General features: G+C 36.5%; 1 protein-coding gene across 2 annotated transcripts in view; it reads left to right on the top strand.

Annotated features, from left to right (window-relative positions):
* The first annotated feature begins 6,159 nt into the window (after window positions 1–6,159).
* SULF1 (sulfatase 1) overlaps window positions 6,160–22,000 on the top strand; it is a 301,035-nt gene continuing 285,194 nt past the window's right edge. The window contains exon 1 of one of the 2 annotated variants that reach the window (XM_077783280.1): window positions 6,160–6,214. The gene's annotated coding sequence lies outside the window, so the exon portion shown is untranslated. Of the gene's footprint in view, window positions 6,215–16,878; window positions 16,898–22,000 lie in introns of those variants that run through there. The other variant, XM_077783279.1, reaches the window with a different exon arrangement.

Below are 22,000 nucleotides of genomic sequence, written 5' to 3'. Positions count from 1 at the left end.
TTTTGGTTTAGGACTGGTTATGTTCCTTTAAATTATTTTTCATGCCCTTTCAATTTTTTTTTTCTTTGAAAGGTAAGTAAGAAGGAAAACTTATATATGGTGGAACTTTGTTATTTAATCCTAGATTGAAGAGTTTAAATGTAAAAATCATTCTTTTTCACATTTAGAGTTAAAAAATAGAGTTAAAAAATTTATCAGGGGAACTGTTTACCCTCTGGCAAACAGAAGAGTTAAGTGATGATCCTGGAGCAAAATTACTCCCATAAACACTTTGAATGCTGTGAAAAGAGTAACCTCTCCATAAATATTTCTCAGCTGAGCTCTGCAATCAGCTGAGAGAAGTTAAATGTATAGACATGATGGGTGAATTTTTAGAATGGAGGTTTGATAAATGAAAAATATGCACAACAGTATAATAATACACGCTAAAAATTCTAGGGAAAGCTTTCTCAAGAGTAGTACTCAGTTTGTTTCTTCTGTCATATTTTTCCTCCTTCTTTCTGCTATTTCTCTGACTTGTTTCTCCTCACCACCATGCTTCCAGTATTTTCCTTTTTCTGACCCTGGAGAAATAGAATCATTGCTGAGGAGGGAAAGGGAAGAAAGACCACACACAAGTATTTATTTCTTAAAAACATCTGAAGTTTGGAACAGGGATATTGTTCTTATTATTAGATTGTCAATATGCTATTTTCCCTCATTTCCAGAAATGTTATACAATTACAATAACATAAATCTATCTCCTGCAACCATATTAGCCCAGGGCACCAAAGCTATGGCTGCCAAACTCAAGATCATTTCAGAACCAATTGAGATGGATCTATGTAAATTAACTCCGTAGACAGATATATGGGTTGTTTGTTTTTGTTATAATGAATCTTAGTGTTAACCTATATGATGGCTATGACCAGCTATTAGTACAATTTTTTTTGTGATGCAAACCTTTTGTCAATTATCAAAGGCATGGCAACATTCAACACACACACAGAACCACATAAAGTCTAAATATTAGGAAATGAGAATAAATACTCAGAGCTTCAAACACTACACTGAGGTAGAAAGAAGAGACACATGTCCCTCCTTGTCATCCAAGGGACCCTGGAACTGAGAGAAACCAAAGGACAAAATGTGACTGAGCCAAAAGCCAGTGTGCAGACATGAAGGTACAGCCTGCCCAAGGTACAGCTTACAGCTGAAAGTGTTTGAATTGCCAAAATTAATGTTTTTACAGAAAGGTATTAATTTCACACCTACTTTCCATACTAGTGAAGTTAAACTTGGGACAAGGAGCACAAACATACTAAATCGCTCATTAACAAGGGTAAAAGGAAAAGAAAACACAATATGCAATAGATATTTTTCATATAATACTGAGTGTAATTTCATATGCATATACAAGGAAATATCTGTGTTATAAGCAGGTACAAACAGAGCAAATAAAAAAAAATTGAACTAAAATTTAAAAGCTGGAAAGAAATATAATTCTTTCAGAACCATGTGCAACATTTTCAAAACTAACCCTCATATTCTATACTGTTTCTTATCCCTATTGCATCTAAAATATACTGAAATTTGCTAATACTGATATATGGTTTATTAATCAAAGTGAAACTGTAAAGTATTTCTTACAATTATTGTGAGTGAAATATTGCATTCTAGGTAAAGGTTACCAGTCCAGAAGCGAGATTCATAATTGAGAAGTAGGAATAATGGCATATTACACCACTGTTGAAAGAAGAAAATTATGAGAAGCTATAATGGTGACTTCATTGGCTGTTATAAATCTGGCAGGGGAATGATGTCACATAGAGCTGTACCTTTAAAAAGACATTAAATTAATCCAGTAAGGCAGAACAAAAGTGGCTTAGATTAGAATTACACATGAATATTAATTCAGGGCAAAATGTATTATATATTCAAAATCAATTCCTAAAGAAGGGACCTGACAAATTTAATGAATAAGTACAGAAACTCCCATTATCAGTAATAAAACTATTAAAAAAATTGAAGGATTAACATTTATTAGGTTGAATGTGTTGTACTTACACGGCATGATAAAAAACTGAGGTACTTTTATTCATGCTTGCAATTCTAATGTATATAAATCACAGGAAGGACCCATCGTCAAAGAGCATTTAGAGAAGAGGGAAGGGACAGATAGTCATTAGCAGCAAAATAAGTGAGAGGTTTTTGTGGGAGAGGGAGTGCTGGAGAGTGATCTAGCCTCCTTTGCTTCCAGCAGACTAAATGATGTTATTCTACATTATAAAAACAGACTTAACAAGCGGGCATTTCCCTTTAATTCAGGTTAATTCCTGCTTGTTGTGGTGTTCAGCCCTTGCTGCCATGGCAGCAAATTTCAACCCATGAAACACCAGATCACTGATCACAGACGCTGCCGATGGTGCAAACTGCAACGTCCCCTGTGCTTCCTGCAGTGCGGTTCCCCACAGGAGAAGGCATTCTCTGACTTTTGCCTTAATTGGCATGGCATAATGGGTCCTGTAGAGGAACTGACAACATCCTACAGAACATTCTGAGATCCATTCTAGCTTTGTTTTCCTTAGGAGAGGCTTTCTGCTTTGTAGTCCCAGCTGAACTTAGGAATGAGTTTGCTATTTCCCAATGCCTACGTGAGAATGTCTGTTAAGGGAGTTGCTCTCAGGACACCAAGCTCCATAGAGCTCGACTTCCAGAAGACCTTTTTAGAGCACGAAGAGCAGGAGCCAAGCCCATGGCTCTTGCACAGTCTATGGTAGTTCACCTGCATAGTTTGTCTCAGGCAGTCTTGGATTGATGAAGTTTTACACTGTGTGAATACATCAACTACTGATTTTTGAGAAGGCAAACTTGTTTATCTGTCATTTACACAATTTGTTTCCCCCCCTCGAAATGCTGATTTTTGACAGGGCAGGTAGAAGAATGGTACCTTGCTTCTGTGAACTACTGGTTAGTAATAGAGTACTATGTTCTGTTTTCTGTTCAGCAGATAAAAATTCAGAACCAAAATTCACATGTTGTGGAGACTGCAAATTCTTTTCCTTTGCACAAGCTTTTGGGAACAGAAGGTTTTTTCTTCCTGCACATCTGACCTTACAGGAATTTTGCTCTTTAGGAAGGAAGGGCATACTGTGGTTTCATTTGCAGAAGTCAAGAAGGATAATTGTCCCTATAGGCTTTATAGACCGGGCTTTTGGCTTGTTTGGGAATACTGTCTTAGGAGATTGATGCCAGTTTTGCCTTGTTTATTTTTTTCATATTCACTCTACTGTGCATGGTGTTTTGCTGATCTGTCTTTGGAACAAGTGGCATGTTAGTTGAGGAAGGAGATTTGTTGGTAACTGACATTAGAAAGAATCCACAGAAGATTAAAAGAATATTGTTCTTTCTTCTGTTCTTCTTTTATCTTACTCTCTTCTCTCTGAGCTCTTGTAAGCTTGTTTAGTAGGCTGAGATATGTTGTGTATATTATATAAGGGTATTATGTAAGAGGCTTCTGACAAAAAATATATTGCACTTACTGAGACTTGATGAAATGTGAAAGAAATAAAGTTACAAATGTACAGTAATATTTGGCTAGGTATGGACATTAACAGACATTATTTGTTGAAATTCCTTCTCTAAATCAGTAAATTATTGGAAATGAGCAGAAATCATTAGTATTGATGCTGCTGCAATACTTCCTCTCTGTTAAAATTTCATTAACACTTTCTCTCTATTGAAACTGCAGAAATGTAAATCTTACTGTATGTGATCAATAAACAAATTAGCCAAAGGTAGCTTTCAGTCTTATACCTTTACTTTGAATAAATTGAGGAATTTAATTTAATTTTAATATTATACTAAAGGGAAGAAAGAAAAGTGAAAAAACAAGCAAAAAGTGTTCTATAATTTTGGGACAGAATATATTGAGCATTTTTTTCCTGTACTGACATACTGCATGTAGTGGCACCTTATTTCAACATTTACTTCTGTTATGATTAAGAAACTTGTGGGGGTTTTTTCCTTCAGCCAATTATGCCTGGTAAGCAGATGTTGGTTTAAGTAGCATAACCAACAATTAATTGGGTGCCAGAGGCTCAGAACACTCTTCCACTTTCAGAAAGTGGAAAGCCCCTTTCTGATTTGGGAGCATGTATAGCCAGTCCAAGTTCAGAGCTGGAGACAAGTTGTGTGCTGCAGTATTATTCTCTTGCTGACATACTCTGCTTCATGCGGTGTTGTAGGGCTTGCTCTGCACATCCCACTTCTGTCTATGTCATACAAGTGCTTAGGATAATGCACTAAAGCTGTGGTTTACTGTGCCTTAGAGGAGTGGCAAAGTTTACTGCTGTCTTTGAGACATTTGTAAAAAGCAATTGCTGCTGTAGCACACTAACACACAGCCATTTAAGCAGGAACACCTGAGAGGTTTTGCAGCTTTCCTTCCAAAAATGACTGCCTGATCAGCTGCAAGTTTTCTTTCCATGCTCAGTTATTTTGAATTTTTTCCTTTGTTTTTTCTAACAATGGTACAGCTGACCTAATGAGTTTACAAGCAATAGGTAAAAATAATTGCATAATAATTAAGGATATAGTTTCTGTTCTATAAACTGATTTGGTTTAATTTTAATAAGAGCTGAACTTGATCCATCTGCAAGTGAGGGCTCGGTTGCTCCAAACAGATAAACACGCTACAGATTTTGTACAGCTAAGATGTCTGCAATGTTTTATAAGCCAGAGGAGAGACTGTTTTATTTAACATAGTTCACACTGAAAATATGATTTTATTCTAAGTTTAAAGGAGAAGTGCAAATTCTAAACCACAGGCTTTGTTAAAGCTTTCTAATTCCATTCCAAGTATTATGGAAGTCTGATGTTTGAATAAGGCCAAGTCATCTTTTAATTCCTAAACTGGCTCCCATAAAAGGCTGAAAAGTCTTTGATCTGTGTAAAAGAGATCACCAGGGAGAAGTCTCTGCTTCTGTTTGTCCAAATGTTGCAAGCAGAGTCTCTAGGCTATAGCTAACAACTGAAATTATATTTGTTTGTGTCTTAGGCAGACATTTTGATTTGCATATAAAAGGGGTTTCAGTGGCAATATCAGCTCTTTCATGGGATTTGCAAAGGAGGAAAAAGGGTAGTCAAAGTTTCATCTAATAGACTGGCTTGCAATGATGTAATGAATTAGAGTGTGGTAGTATAAATATTTCCTGATATCATACTTCTATTTCTAAAATTATCTGTATGTACATACCAAATCTGATAAATTCAATGCGAAACTGGGGAAAGAAACTTTTCCAATATTGGACTAAAACATGGAAATAAAATACCCTCTATGGAATGGAACGAAATAGAATAGACTAGGAGGGGATAGAAGTTTCCTGAAAGAAAGAAAAAAAATATCTGGAAGATTATTCTAGGAGGAATAAGGGAAATTCACCTCCCATATATGTGTAAAGTTTGTAGAAATACAGTTTCTAGCAAGGTCTCCTGAATTTTTTTACTGGTCATCTTAGAGAAAAATAGAAAATACAGAAACAGGCTGAAGAGCTTGTTTGACTATTTAATAGCAAAAAATATGAAGGAAGCACCGGAATTATAAAGAAGACTCCATGCTACAGCTTATGTTGATGGCATCTAGTTTTATTTTGAGTGAAGTGGGAGGCAGAGTACCATGCAATAACACTGTCATATGTCTTATGACTGAAGTTATACTTCTCATAAGCAGAAAGGTTATTTATAATCACCTGTGAAAATTGCCTACCAGTATTTTTTCTACATAGCACACTCCTGTAATTACCTTTTATTTTTTCCAAAGAAAGTCAAAGAGGATTTAATGAAAAAACCTTTCCAGTTTCTGTCTCCTCCCATCCATAACAGTCTTATGTGAGGGCATAGACAGGAAAAACTGTTCTTGCAAGCCAGACTTTATTGCTCTCTTCTTGAACATTTATCACATCCAAATGCAGATACCAGAGGTTGTCCTTCAGAAGAACCATGCTAGATTAGGCTGGTACTTATCTCTTCATGTCACTGGAGCCCTTGACTACATGCTAGAGATTATACTTGCTTTTTCCATTATCCCCTTTTGGCCATCATTTTAATTCCCTTTTGATGTTACATGGAAAAAATTGTAATTTTTAAAATTACATGAGCTAAGTTTACATGAACTAACTTCATCCCTTGAAGCCTTACATCTTCCCTCTCAGTATGAAATATGGCAACTCTAGAGGTAAATGCATGTTTTTAACAAATAGTAGAGATGTTAACTAGATTAGAATTTGTTTCTAGTAGTATATATATTGCTTCAGCACATTAGGTTTTATTGTTCTTCATGAGAATGATGTAATATCATGACCTCATATTAAGAGCTAATGCAAAGTACAGCTGCTCTTCTACAAGAGTCCTTTTAAACAATGCAAATGTGTTGCTTTCCTGTCTGCTCTACTCAGAAAGGCACATGTCCTCCAAATAGTAGCTTTTTAGCTTGATGTAGCTGGAAAAATAAAATATGTCATCTCTTCCTGCAAATTTTGCCTTTGTTATCTATGTAGTGAGTAATTGCTAAAATAAAGGGTCTGGACAATCTTAATGACATCCAAAGAGTTCAAAGGAGTCTGTAAAGTTTGTCATCACTGCTTAAGTTGTCAAATCATAGAAAATAGTCGTGGAAAAAACCTCAAGAGGTCATGAAGTCTCTAAACTAAGATCAGCTATACCTATATTTTTTTCCTGAAAGATGTTTGTCTAACCTTTTTCAGTGATGGAAATTCCATGACCTTCTGAGAAAAATCTATTCCAAAGCTCTTTCTTAATGTTTAACCTTTGATGCTGTCACTGCTTGTTCTTTCCACCATGAGCAAGTAGAACAGATGATTTTCTTCTTCTTGACAAGAGCTTTTCATGTAATTGAAGGATGCTATGATCTTGCCCCTCTTTTCCAGCAAACTATTTTTCTGCCTTTGTGTTTTCTAATCTTTAACCATTTTCTTTGCTCTTTTCTGGAGAGGTGCTGAAGCAAGAAGATTTTATATCCTTCTTCTAACCCTGTTACCTTCCTTTCAATCTTCCTACTAGTTTAGCAAGCAGAATAGAGATAAGGCTCTTTAGATCATCATGTTCTCTCCCAGGTTACCTGAAGAATTTGCTTTGGTATTGTTAGCTATTTTTTACTTTTGTCTAGTTAGCTCTTTGCTTTCGTCACTGATTTGTGGCTTTATTTGGGGGGTTTTTCTTTATAATTTTAAATGCAAATAAATATATTTATTTGAATATAAACAAATGTAATCTGTATTGATCATAAAATCATTGAGGTGACTCCAAAAATATTATTCTTCAGGGGAGTTTTGTCACTTCTTGTATTGCTGAATGTATTTCCATCCAGCTGAGCAGGAAAGGCTAGACATGCTTGTTTGCCTTGAAAGCTATGATTACCTTGGTTTCCATATGATCTGCATCTGTAGTTAACTGTATTAGTTAACTTTGGTTAAAATATCATCACCAAGGATCTGATTTAAACCATTACCATAAACAAACACTTCATTTTCAAGGGACATCATTAGGGACATCAAATCCCTTTGGCTTCTGCACACAGTTTTTTTCTAAGACATTTTGCCTTCTTTAGAGCTTCAGAATCACTTTTGCATCGAAACTTTATGTTAGTTAGCAGCAGGGTTTTGAGTTCTTTTTTGTCTGTACTTTGTCTATTGACTGAGCTGCACCCATTTCCACTATGAAGTGTAGGTCAGTGCTTTTTTCTTTCTCCCTATGCAGCTGTCCTTCTGGCAGTCCTCATGGAGAATTTCTTCCAGTTTTGTTTCAGTCCCTGAACTCTACAGTACTGAGCCAAAAACTCTGTCTTGCAAGTACCATCAAAATATCTGTTTCTTAAGCTTGTGGGATCAGTCTCTTTTTTTTTGTACTCTGCCTGGAAATTCCAAAGTTATGCCTGATAGGAGATCCCCTTGTAACATCTGTTCTGGGACCACACCTTTAAGTCATTAGCAGTGGATGTAGCATTGGCTTGCTAATCCAACCCGTGGACAAGAGAAAAAATGGATGTTGAAATTAGACATTGAAATAAATTCTCCACTGCCACTACCCCAATAAAATTATGTAACACTTAATACTTGCTTGACTTTGGGAGCATTTTGTTGCTCTGAATTATGAGCAATACAATTGTGGCATTTATTGGAACACATTAGTCCTGGGCAAGGATTTTGGATTTCCATAAAAAAATGTAGCTATGTGACTTAAAACAGTTTTTGCATAAAAGAACAAAAAATTAAAATTTTAAAAGACAGATAGCAGCTCAGGATTTTACATGGCTTTAGCCTAGAAAATAAGTTTCTGGTCTTGAAACAAAATTTAATGAGGCTGTCAAAATTAGCTTTCTATCTTTATGGACATCTATGTGACCTTTGTGAGGACCCTTTCTGATTTTCCATGAACCTCATCTGGAAGTAAATGCAATAAGTCCTTTCTCTTCCCCTTTTCCAATGCTTTTTGAGATGCAGATATTCATGCATGGGTCACAACAGTTCTGAAGTCCAAGAAAGTAAAACCATGTGGTCAGGGGCTTTAAGAATTGTCAGTAAAGCCATATATATGTTGTGCTTTTATATATGGGAAAAAAATAATGGTTTCCTCTCATATTTGAATTTGAGGGGAAAAGAGAATTTTCAAAGGCATGAAAGAGTTCAGTCTTCTGAGCATGGATATCTAAGCAAGATGTGATCCTAAAATGACAAGGAGTCAACATCTGGGTATGTTTTCCCACATTAGCAACTGCTGTCCTAAGTATGTGATGTTAAACAGCTGCTCTGTTTCACCCCAGAGGTAAGACTATTCTGTATTGAATTTACATTTAAGTCTCTTATAACTTTCAAGATAAAAAGGTATTAGAGAATGTGTAAAGTAGAGGCACTGAATCTTCACTCTACTTGGTAACTAGAAACTCATGTTTTAATTCAATAAAAAGGTGCTGACATGTTTTAATGTTTTTTCTTGGCACTACCGTATTTCATTATCCAACTACCGTTTCTCATTATCTATGTACTAAGTTGTTCAAGTCAGTAATTTCAGTCTCTCCCCACCATGTATGACTGAAATAACATAGACATATTAACAGCTGGTCCATTCCAAAGTACTGTACCTTTGTCTACAGTTTGCAGTAAGAATGATCTCTATCCTCCCAACAGCATCAAGCCATTGTGCAGGCTGAAAAGCCTGATGGCTTGTGAAGCTGAGTGTCTTAGTAAGGTTTCTTACCATACTGCTTTTTTGTAGAAGAAAAAAGATTGTATAGGATCAGGGAAATAATTTGGGACATGTTTGTATTTAATAATATTACGATCAGGAGATTTATAATGGGTAAAAATGTTGAATGTTTTGTAAATGATGCAGGCATTCTTCCTGTAGTGATTATAGACAGGATACTGAAATGTAGCACACCAATGTCTGTAGTTTCTGTCTGCATTTCTGTATCTTAAATGAGATGAATCATGCTACTAGAAAGAAAAAGCGTGACTATAACACAGCTGCACTGGATGGGACTACAGTTCCCCAAAACCTCCATGACTTTTTGTAAACATGTTCATAACAAGGCAGAAATACGATTTTCTATGCACTTGCACAGAGAAATAAGACACAATTGTGATTTCTTACAGAATTGCTGATGTGAGAATTATGATGTCACTTCTTCCAAAAGTTTCATTGTAAAAGATTCTTTTAAGGTGGCCTTTTTTTCTAAGTCCAGATGGAAGCAGTTAACCATTTTCCTGATTTCTAAGGCTAAACTGAGCTCCAAGTGCACTTGCAAAATCAATGGCTCTGGAGTTAACTTTGTTTACTAATGTAGTTCAAACATTAGCTCAATTATATATTTTTCCCTCAAAATAAGTTCATAACTTTTTTTCCATAAGAGGATATGGTGAGATGATACTTTTCAGTTTGGATTACTGCAAAAGATCTGACTTGCAGTGTAAGAACTGCAAAGAATAACCTGGAAGAGACCCTGAAAATATTTTCAAGTATCTCTCTCCTAAAGTCTATTGAAGAACATACCTGAAAATGGTATGGAGATTTTTATGCTTCTTATTAACTATAGAGTGTCTGAATTATTGCTGTAAAAGAAAAATAAGATTATTGTGGTAGCTGGAACTATATTTTGAGCGAGTAGAACCCTCTGAGTATTCTAAGACTGAAAAAGTCTTGTACATCCACTTTTCCTTCTTTTGCCCTAGCCTTGTTAAACAAAGGCATGTGAGTGTTTTCATAGAGAGGGCAAATGTTCACTTATTTACTGTTTCAAAATTATCTACAAACAGCCATAATTTACTTGTCATGCATGTTAATGAATTGTGCTCTACTGGACTGTTTACCTTCACTAATTGTATGTATTTTTGCACTTGCAATTCAATGCTGTGATCCTTACTCCACAGTGTTAGTTCTAGAGTCACAAGAAAGCCTTACAAGGTGTTCTCTTCCCCTTGTGGAATATTACTCTGTATTCACCTCACATAACACAGACTCTTTATAGATTACAAACGTCATTCAAGTCAAGCCAGTCTGGTTGTGAGTGTCCTCTAAATAAACTTCCTTTTATGTCCCTGGTCTTAAAGTCTGTTCTCTGTCTCCATTTTCTTTGCTCTTTTGTGTGGGCTTGAGATTTATAAGGACTGCTGTTACAAGCTATACATTTTCTTACATTAGTCCTTTTGGTCTCAAGACCTTGGAACAGAGAATTTACAGTGGCCATAAAAAGGACCCCCCAAAAATACCTTTGCAAATGTTCTGAATTTGATGAAGAAAACTCGTGAGATGAAAGGTCATTCCTATTATTCTCCATGGAGAAAACCAGCTCCTGGCTACCATTAAAATTAGTGAGGATCTTACAGCAACTCTCTTTTTAAAAGCTAGAGAAAATTCTTACCATTTTTAGAGTCTTGATCTGTACCTTTGCAGAGAGCCAAGCTGGCTTGAGATCTGAGAAACTTTCATCTTCAGGAAAATTCAAGCACAGCTCCCAGAGTTTTTCTTAGGTCTATGTCTAAGGGAACTGTATTTCTTCATGGAACATAGTGGAATATTCTAAACAAAATACGAAAACCTGTTATAAATAAGCCTAATTAAGCATTTTCAGATGAATAAACAGTAGTTTCATAACCCTTGCTATGAAATCTCATAATCTTATAATTAATTCCATGTTTAATATCAAAATGACAGCTCAATGGAGTTTCTTTGAGGATTAAATAGGGCAATGTATCATATGCAGTTTTCCTGCTCCATATACTTCAGATTTTACATGGGGATGACGTCATACTAGATCCACGTGATCTATTACCTGGATCATGTGTGGTAAATAATGTTGAACCTGGTACCTTGCAAGTGAGATCCTTTTTTGGGATTGCACTCCCTAAGGTTGTCTTTGCTCACATTCCTCCAAACTGGTCATCTCACTCTGAAGCATCATCTGTATAGTCTATAAAAAGTAAGAAGTGAAAATCAGACTTTGGTTTTCTTAGGATGTATTCCAGGATTCTATGACTTGTGTGAGGTATGTTTCCCACTGTTACTAGCACGCTGGATGAGATCTTAATTGATCTCTTGTTCTTTATTTTCTGGGCAGAATGGAGTCTTTGAAGATGAATACTGGCTCATAAACTAAATGCTTTCAGCTGTTGCTGCTGAACACAATTCCTAACAATCTTCTAAAAAGATTTTTGTCAGTTGCTAAGATATTTCAGTGTTTTTATGGAGAAGAAAAGGTTGTATTTTAACCCTTAAACAACTTCTGGATAACATTGCAAGTCATTCTAAATGTGTACAGTAGAAATTTAACAGCTGGAGAAGGAAAGCACTCTTTATTAAGGCAAAGCATTTAGAAATGTGAACACTATCCTGATTAGATGCAGGATTAATATGACCTGTTATGCAGGAGGTCATACTCATTGAGTAAGTTGGTCTACTCTAAACTTAAAAAACATGAATGGATAAACTTAAATAAGCTTGAATATTTCTACTGTGTGTATATGTAGTAACTAGGTGAGAAAAGGTTGCAGGACAAGACCAGTGTGCTGACACAACACAAGGTAGTATTAATCTTTCACAGAAAGCCATTTCAAGCCCTTTCTTCCCTGTATTCCAGAAAGGAGCGACATGTTACATGGTGCAGCTGGCAGCTTGTCTTGGCCTGATAATGCATGATCAGAGCCTCATGAAACAGTTTAGCTGGAACGCCCTCCCAGTACATAAAATATTCTAAATGAAAAACAGAAACACAGTGGGATGAGAGGAGTGTGTTTGGGAGTCAGGCGTGTCTGAGTCCAAATTCTCCCATAACAGAACTTCCCCTCCCTGCCTTTCTCTCTCCCCAGCTGAGCAGGTCACAGTATTCTCTGTCTTGCTGGAGTAAATGTTGACAGTCTTTTGAACCTCTCCAGCAAGTCAGAAGATTACTTCAGGAGCTTTAAATTCTACACACATCACGTTAACCTTGCTGCCAGGCAGCAAGAGGCTGGAGAACAGCTGATGGGAATAAATAGTATGGGAGTCTTGTGACTGCTGCCTGGAATTAATGCAGGGTGCACAAACAGGGGGAAGGGAAAAGAGAAACTAGGATCTCCATTATAGCCAGGGTTGGACCCAAAACTCACATTATTGTATAAACTGCTATGGATGAAGTAGTAAAATCCAGAACTTCCATGTTATTGCATTTGTGTGTTCTCTGTTGGGAAGCCATTTGAGCTGCCACTGTAAGTCTTTGGTGCGATGGGAGAACAAATGTCAAGTAGGATTAAAAGATAAATCCATATTCCATATAGCAGGAAAAAAGTCTTGTTTCCTCTAGGGAACTTGTAGAGGTGATGGGAAGCACCTCACTCTCCCTGTTTCTCTGCTGAAAGCAAGACATCTCAGCTGTTTCCCAACCTGCCATCACGTTTTGTCCCCTTTTTCTGGTATACATAAGAAGTGGCAAACCACTACACATACCACCTGCAGCTCAGACAGTTCATGCTGTTGGCTGAGGAATTCATATTTTGATAGCACACTTTTCAAGAATCCACAAGAAGGAATTTTTGTTTAGTAGATTTAGCAGCCCCCCTCCCACCCAAAAAAGGTAAATTGCATACATAAAACTGCCTTTGAGGGCAAACTCTTGCAGCTGTTACATAGAAAACACCAGAATTAAGGGTGTTGCTTGCTTGTTTTCCAAAATTATTTAATTTTCCAGTGATTAGCTTTTAGATTATCTGTAACTTCTGTGAGCATGTGCTTCTTTCCTGCAAGGTCACTGCCTCATTCAGAGCAGTACATACTCGATGAGCAACTGCTTAATCTTTCCTTCCTTTTGTGTTCCCTGTAGCATTGCTATGTACTACCTTGCTATAAAACCCACACTACTCATCTCATGGAGTTTTCTGTAAGACTGATCGCTTTGGGTTTTCTTTTTAAAGCACTTAATTTTTTTTTCCATTTCTGTGAGAGAAAGAACTCATTTTCTCAAGATTTCCTACAAAATACTAATCCACACTTTAAATTACTAAGGTGGATTTTTTTTTTTTTTTTAAGTAGCACATTCATTTTGAGTACCCAGTTCCAGAAGACTCAAACACAAAGTGATAAGCAGCTTTCACCATGAGAGCAGCCAAAATAAATCTAACACACCTTGTGGAACAACATCTAGGGCCTTTGCGACATGTTGAATACAATTGAAGGACCACAGTTCCTTGAGTTTCTTTCAACTTCTGCAGCAAGAAGAGATCTTGCAATCAAGAGGTACCTATTTTCAAGAGAGTCATGGGCAATGGTCTACTCTGCTTAATCAACTGGACAATTTAACTGAAAATAGTGTGTTACAGTCTTTAATGTCATGGTTTCTTGAATGTACTTGCAGAAGGATACTAGCTTAGGACTATGGGGACAGTCTAATCATTGATTTCTCTTAATTATTGCAATCTAAAATTCTTTTGTATTGTATTTTCTTTTATGAATTTGTCTTAGTTTTTGAGAGTTTTGCTAAATTATGCTTGAATGTGGAAATCAAAAGTGTTCTAGTTTTTTTCACATATTTGGAAATATTTTCTTGGATAACAATATGGAACAAGCTCTTAGAAATGAGAGCATCTCCACTACCTCTTGATTATATTTAATGCTTCAGTTCTCTTGCATAATGCTTTCATGAAAGTTGGGGTAGAAGGAGGAATGGACCGTTGTTTAGCAACTATAATTTGTATAAAATGAGATCTTAGTGTGCTCTTTTCACAATAGTCTTGTTACAATTAACTTTAACACAAGATATTACAAGAACTCTGTAGATTTCCTGCCAGCATGTACTGTTCAGATATTGAAGAATACACTGAAGATGTCAATCCTGTACTGACTTGTGAAACTTCCAGCAGTTCATAACTAGTTCTTTGCCTTAGACGTCACAAAATCAAATCCTTATTATATCACATGAGTTCCATATTAGGCTGGAATTCCAATGGAAATTCATGAGGGACTTTCTGTCTGCAGGGTTTTGTAATGTGGCTATGAATACCACTAAAAATGTTTTTCTTAAAAGCTGGATATCCACACATGTCCTATTGGTAAACCACTGGGTTGCTGAATTAAGGTTTTATTTACCACTGAAATAAATATACTACCCAGTATACACATATTCAGGAACCACATATGGGAACCATTCCTGAGCTATATCAACATCAGTTAAGTTGTTTGCTGTATTTAATGCTGTGTGTTAGTATTGGGAAGTATGATTTAAAATCATTAGCTTTGCTAGTTAATCTCCTCATCTTTTCCAGAGATCTGGAATCTGTGAAAATCTTGGTCTTTGCAAATTTGGAACTGTTTTGCATGCATTTTACTTCTAATTTGTTACATGATGAGATGAGTAATGAGAAATGCTGTCTGAATAAAATTTTTTCCTGAATAATTTAATAAACCATATACATTTTTTCCAGATTATTTATGGCTGTAGCCATTTGATACTGTATATTTTTTAAAAGTTGATTGTTGGCACTAGCTGATACACCTGTCATAGTACCTATTTACAGTATATACATCCTCCCTGCCAAGTTAGGTCATAGTTTGCAATGTGGTTAGCACTGAATTCACAACATGGCATGATTGTGTATAACAATCTGAACTTGTGAAACCAACTAAATGGTGGTAATCTTATAGGGAGTTTTATTAAGTTGTAGCTACACATGGGAATATAGAAAAAATGTTGCTGAAACTAAAATTTATATTATTAATCATTTCAAAATGAATTTTCTTCTTGGTGTGGGTATTTTTGTTCAGGATAATTAACTAACCATAGTTTGTTTATACAAGGTGTGTGTAATCTGTTTATAGAGCATGGCAGCTGACATAATGTAGCTCTTGGAGAGCTGTGACATTCCCTTCCCACAAGTAACATTTGAAATGATAAAACAACATTCAGATGAATAACTCCCCACCAGGTAAAAATCATTACAGCCCACATTCTCCAATAATATTTTCAATCCACCTTGTTAAACCTTTCCACAGAAGCAACCCCACTTGCTGTAACTGTAGAGCTATTCTTTGGCGAGTTTGGGGCCCCAAAAATGTGTCTGAAGTAAATTTACTGTTACTGAGAAGAGTGTTTTTTGTAGACCAAAATGTTATGATTTGGCTCAGACAAAAATAATGATACTTGATTAGGGGATTAGAAACACAAACACACAAGTCCCCTGTCATCTGGTTGGAAATATGGCATAATAGGGCATGAGGAATTTGAGCCCAAGTGTTTGCCATCTTTGAGACTCACATTGTGCCTGGACTCTGAAAAAGTTTTCTCTAAGATCACTACATGCTACTCAGAGGAGAGCTTTCAGAAATGGCAGGATATCAAACTTCTCTATTTGATGGCCTCCTAAAGTATGCATCATTTTTTGCTCCAGGGTCCATGTGAATGTCTTTTTTCTGGACTGGTGTATTTGTCCCTGTAGAATTACAAAGCAGGGAGCATATTATTGTGGGATCTGCTCTGCATGGAAGTGTTGTGCAAAGATGGACAATATACCTACTGCCTACATCTTCTGGGAGGGACACTGTGCCAAGAGGGCTTAGAGCTGATGTGAATGGCTCTGGCTTTGATTTGCAGCACAAGCACCTCAGCAGGCCTGTGTTTGATGGATTCAAACTCCCAGGGGAAAGGTAACCTGGCAGAAGTGATGTCTGCTGAGGATTAAATTTGTTGGCCTTCAAATAGCTTAAATACATGTAGCGAGTGGATACAAACTAGAATAAATTATCCAGGGAAGCAGTCTGGCACAGGACTGAGGGCCGTGTACATCTCTTTCTTCAGTCTGCAGTGGTAAAGCAAAGAGGGAAGCACAGTTAAAACAAGAAATTGTGTTAACAAAAGAGAGTGGAGAAACATTGCCTCTTCTTGTGCAGTATTGTGCAGTATTCTTTTCCCCCTAGATATAGCATCTTTCAGTTCTTCATGCTTGCAGCCTGGCTCCCAGGACACAGTAGAAAAGAAAAAGAGATGTAGCTGGCTTGGGATACAGATTTCTGTCAGTGAGGTCCTCCTCCACCCTGAAGGAAATCCATTGCCATACAGTATGTCCCAGTGCTGAAGCATTGCCGGTGTTCGTACACAAGTGAAGATGTTTGCTCTGGAGTCTCTGTGCTCTCCAGCCTGTGGAGACTCTCACAGTCATGCCAATGGACAGCCTAGAGGGCTCTTCTGACTTGAAAATTCAACTTGCAAGGTACACTAGAGCTGCTCCTACCCATCTGTTGATTTATTTACACAGTAGTTTCTTCTTATAACTGCTATTTGCTGGTAATAGCACCTCCTTCATCTTACTTTGACAGCACATGAAATAGGTGCAAATGAGCTAGCTATTTACCCATTTGCCAGCTCTGAGCTGCAAACTCTGTAAGTATGCCCAAATTATCCATTTCTGCAGAATTGTGACTACAGCTGAAAAGTTAAAAGAGAGTGGACAGGATCGTGTTCTGCAAATAAGTGAACTTAGTCCTGAATTCTATAAATGCAGTAAAAGTGAGTGGGCGATTGCAGTTAACCTTTCCATAGCTGCACTTCTGCAATTTGAGATCCAGCAGGCATAGGTGAAATGGGACAGTGACTGTTTGTCTCTACCTGAAAGATATGTCAGGAAAGACCCCTGGCTGGTAGAGTGGTTACCTGGAAGTGAGTAGAGACTCATATTAGGAGAAAATTTCCAGTTTTATTTAAATAATAGGATATTTTGTTATTTAATTCAGTGAGATAGGCTGTCAGTCCCAAATCCTTGAGCATATAAGAAGACTGCAGCATGAAGAGGTGTTACTTTCTTACTGTATGTAGGGCTAGGATGGATGTCAGAATCAGGTAGGGGGTGAAGTGGTAGGAAGAGAGGTCATTTTTTCAGTAGGTTGGACAGTGAGATATTCACTGTACCAAGCACCTGCCATACTGAATGGTGTATATATAGCTGTTTCCAAATGATTTTTCTGCTGAAACCTTTCAAGCTGCTGTGGCAATGATACAGTATGTAATGTATGCTGGTTTCTCTGTGTAGGATGTTGTCATGCATCTCTTTTGTATCAACCTGTGACTATGTGGTTCTTTAACTAGTGGATGGGTGCTCAAGTCTTCCTCATGGGGTATATCATGTAAAAGCTGCAGGTTTTTCTTCCTAATACTTTTATTTTGCATATATGATGTGTACCTGAAATATTTGTCCTTGGTTTTTGTAGATTTTATGTGACATATTTGCTGTCTTCCAGAAATGTCCAATATATTACTAGAATTTTGAGAGAGGGAATAAGATGACCTACTGTGTTCTATTTCTGGGAACATTCCTACATGATAGTTGTGTTTACACTGACGGTATCCTCAAGCCCACACTTAAAATGTAGATCAAACAGTATTGCCAGCATGTTTTTTCCTTGAGAGTTTTTTCCAAATATGGAGTAATATTTGCTGCTCTGCCAGTATTCTTGCAGCTAGTATCTGTTTTATATTTCAGTGCAATTCATTTTGTTAAAGAAAGAAAGAAAAGCATAATGGCCAATGTCTGGCTAAAACATGCAATTGGGAGTATTGAATATGTTGTGATTTCAGATGGTAAATGATAAATAAATATGCAAGGAGCATGCAGCAATGAACTGTTTGGTATAGTGTTGCTATTCTACTATTGCTTTTATGTTCAGATGACACTAAGATAGTCTTGTAATGGCATAAAATAGAAATTGGGTGATTAAGAAGTCTGCTCTCAAGCTATTTAATATGCAATGTACTGCTAAGAACCCTGCTACAGTGGGGATACAGATATATAGCTGGGCCTCACACATTTGATTCATGGTTTGTTAATAATATGTGATCAGTTAAACAGTACAGAATGAATATATAACATTATTTAATAATTTAGAAATCACAAAATTTGCTAAATAATAGGGTAAGGAAAATTGAGTTTGTGTAGCTTTTTGTCATTGCAGAGCAGTCCAAGCTAGCCTTTAATTTTCATTACTGGGTCAAGTTACAGTGTCATTTATAAAAGGCACATTTTAACAATCTTCATTAGGAAAAATTCTATAATTTTTCCTCAAGGGTCATAAGATATTGCACAAAAACCGAAATAATCTTAGGCTACTGATCTGAAAAATGCTTTCTTTTTTTACATTCTTTGCACCATAAGAGGGCAAAAGCCCAGTATCTGTGCTGTTACTCACTTTGGTATATTTCATCCTCTTCAAAAGGCTTCATCTCTCTGGACAGCCCAAACGATTAATCTAGGAGAAAAGAGTCAAGCACTTAGTAGCAGAATGTTACTTTATTGAGCACTTAAACTGTGGCCAGGAAAAGCAAATACACTCTGAATCAACCCAGTGCAGTGAAGTGGAATATAAATGTTGCAGAGCTTATCTATGGAAGCATGTTGTCATTTCTCTGAGGTTTCTATCAAACTTTTAATCAAAACCATAGCTGAAATTGGCCCACATTACTGTGATCATTTTTGAATGTTCTGTACTGTTAAGTCTAGCACACAGATTTATAATGTTTGAACACTAGCACTTTTGCCAAAAGTTACAAGAAAGTTGCAGGCTTCAGACACACATCATCAGTACATGTAATATATCTACTTCAGAAGCAAAGAAAAGTGCACTGGAGATGGCCACAAATGCACTCCTGTGGCTAGAACCAATGATCCAATAAAGCTGCAAGATGATCTGGGAAATGTATTACTTTAATGAATAAGGTGGAATGTATTCACAAAGACCAGCTGCAGATCAGGTAGGCTAAAGGCCTGTATTAGCTCCTGTAGAAGTCAGTTTGGAAAACCTGTAGTTAGAGTTCAACACTAAATTGGCCTTCACTGAATGGCAGTGCTGCCGGCACTGATTTAATATCTCGCTTAGTGATGTGTTTTTTCTATTAGTTCACTTTTCTTAGCACAGTTGGTCATTGTGCCTCTTATCTTTCTTAAATACATATTGTGAGGGTCATACCGAAATATGTGAAGATAATCTCCATACATAGTCCACAATGCCTACTGCACGTGCCTGAAGTTCATGTTTCAAACTTCAGGCAGAAAGATCCTAGCACTGCCATAAGCTCTAGTTTAGGCTTCACTTCCTGTTTTGTTGTTTTCAGTGCATGTAAACAAGCACTTGCTCGCGTGTTCTGATAGCCCATGGAAACAGACATGTCTATAGGCAATTTTGGGTTTTTTTTGTCTGATAATACAACTACTAGAATAGCTGTTAGTCTAGTGACTTCATATAACACTAGATTTTATATGCAGACATCAAAAAACACAGGTACCTTATGTTCTAGGCATCTTTGGTTTATATTAGAAACACAGAAAAGAATACAAAACAAAAAATGAAAACCAGGAGTTGTTCGCCTAATTTCACAGCTGATACTTTTTCTATGATGGCAGTATTATAAAAATGCTTCAAGAAGTATCAAAAGAAAAAATATTTATGTGCACATAATACATAATGTTAGTGAAGTAATTATTTAGTAAACTATACTAGTTAATCATGACCTCGTTAAAGGGTTTTGAGAAATGCAGGTTGATCACAAGCATATAATGAATCATAAGGTAAGGAAAGGATATACTAACATTGTCATTTATTGATAGTTTTTTCCAAGAAGAACACCGTATGTTGTTTGTTTTAATAATGGAATAGGTGTGAAGAATAAACTTCATGTAAGGATCAGCAGACAGTGTAAAATGTGTATTTTACTAGTGGTTTGACAGTTTAGTTGCTTGTTTCTAACTTTTAAAAACTAGAAAATAAAAATAATATATTTATGGTGATTAGATGAAATATTGAATTAATTTAATGAGGCGTGTTGAATTAGGAAAAATGTCATTCATTTGGTTCTCCTTTTGCTAAACTTTATCTCGCTGGGAACTGATCTTGGAAAAAAGTCATTCTGTACTCAATTTTGAAAGGGTTTCCATTTGGTTTCATGATATTTTTCCCAATGTTTTAAAGGTAAATAGGCATTCAAGCCCTCTAGATACTCTGAAGAGTTAAGTGACCATGATCAGGGTTTTCTGAGGCAGTCACATAGTTAGCTGGGGGAAAAAATTACTTATGTTTATGAAGCATCCAAGTCCATTATCCTTTATGTAGCCAAGACCCCAGATTACCCTGATGTTCTTGGCTGAGTACATGATGAATGGGTTGGCTGGAGGAAGGAACTGGTAGAATTTGTAATTTCCATGTATCTCTGGGAGGTCCCTATGAGGAAGTCTCAAGCAGTAATTTGAAGGCTCCTCACATTATGTAGTTAAGGATTATTATTTTTCTATCTTTTGAAATGAATTGCATAAGGTAATTTAGACAATAGGAGTAGTAAGTGAAATAAAATCATTCTAAATGGAACTTTGTTTCCTTCTTAACACATCATCCATTTTGATTCTTACCTCCTTCCTGTCACTCTAGCATCTGAATGACTTAATTTTTCATGCCTCTGTTTAATATTTGCCCTGTAAATTAACAGAATAGTGGTGTCTACATCTAAATTACTAGATTGGGGTGGGGTGGGGGAAGGAGTCTTCCACTTTCTGAGTTCTTGGTGAGATTCTGCCATGCACCAGCACACACCAGAATTTATGAAGAAATAAAACCGAGGCGTTCTGTCTAGAAGTATTCTCCAGTGACCACCATCTTTGTCCCAGCCAAGCCATGGTCCATGCCATAATCCACTCAGTCTAGGTGCTGCCATAATCACCAACGGTGCTTACTCCATACAAAAGGAGGGAGACACTTAGAAAGTCATCTATTCTTCATAGATCTGTTAGCAGAAATACTATTTACATATCCATAACAGAAAAGGTCATGGAGCTTACAAAACTTTTTTGTGTTAATGTCACCCATTGAAAATCATCAGGTAGCACGGATCACGGAATTACTTTCAGCTAAGCCAGAAATACAAGAGTCAGATGTTACAAATAAACTCCAATTTCAATTGATTGAATAATTATTTTATTCAGCCAATTTTCTTTAGAAAATGTTTATATCAAATAGTTTGAAAACTGTTCCAGAAGTCAGTTGTTGTTTTTCATTGGGAATGCATGAGCAAATGGAAGGTCATTTGATTGATACTAGCATCACACATAAATATGACGCCTCATTCTATCTTAATATATGTGACAAGCAACTTCACTCCCAGCAAAACTAAACCTGGATGTCCTTTTTGCTAATTTAAACAAATATTCAGTTTATTCAGTTTTAATCCTGTTTGTAAGCAAACAATACACTCCTGCGTCCCTTCCAGAAACAAATACCTCTGTATGTTTGAAGACAAAACTTTAATCTGATACAAGTTCATCCTTCCTGGTATCATTTAACTTGATGTCAGGGTTTACTGAAAGTCTTCATTCAGAACTTTTAAGAACACACTGTTTTTTGATGGAATAACCCTTTTGTGAACCACATTGCTGCCTATAGAAAATGTTGACTCTTGGTTGAAATTGCTGGAAAACCAGAAGTGCTATGTTGGATGTACTTTCTCCAT

This window comes from Lonchura striata, chromosome 1, assembly GCF_046129695.1.
Source record: "Lonchura striata isolate bLonStr1 chromosome 1, bLonStr1.mat, whole genome shotgun sequence".
NCBI classification, from domain to species: Eukaryota; Metazoa; Chordata; class Aves; order Passeriformes; family Estrildidae; genus Lonchura; species Lonchura striata.
The sequence above is the reverse complement of the archived record's forward strand: the minus strand, read 5'-3'. Positions and strand labels throughout refer to the sequence as shown.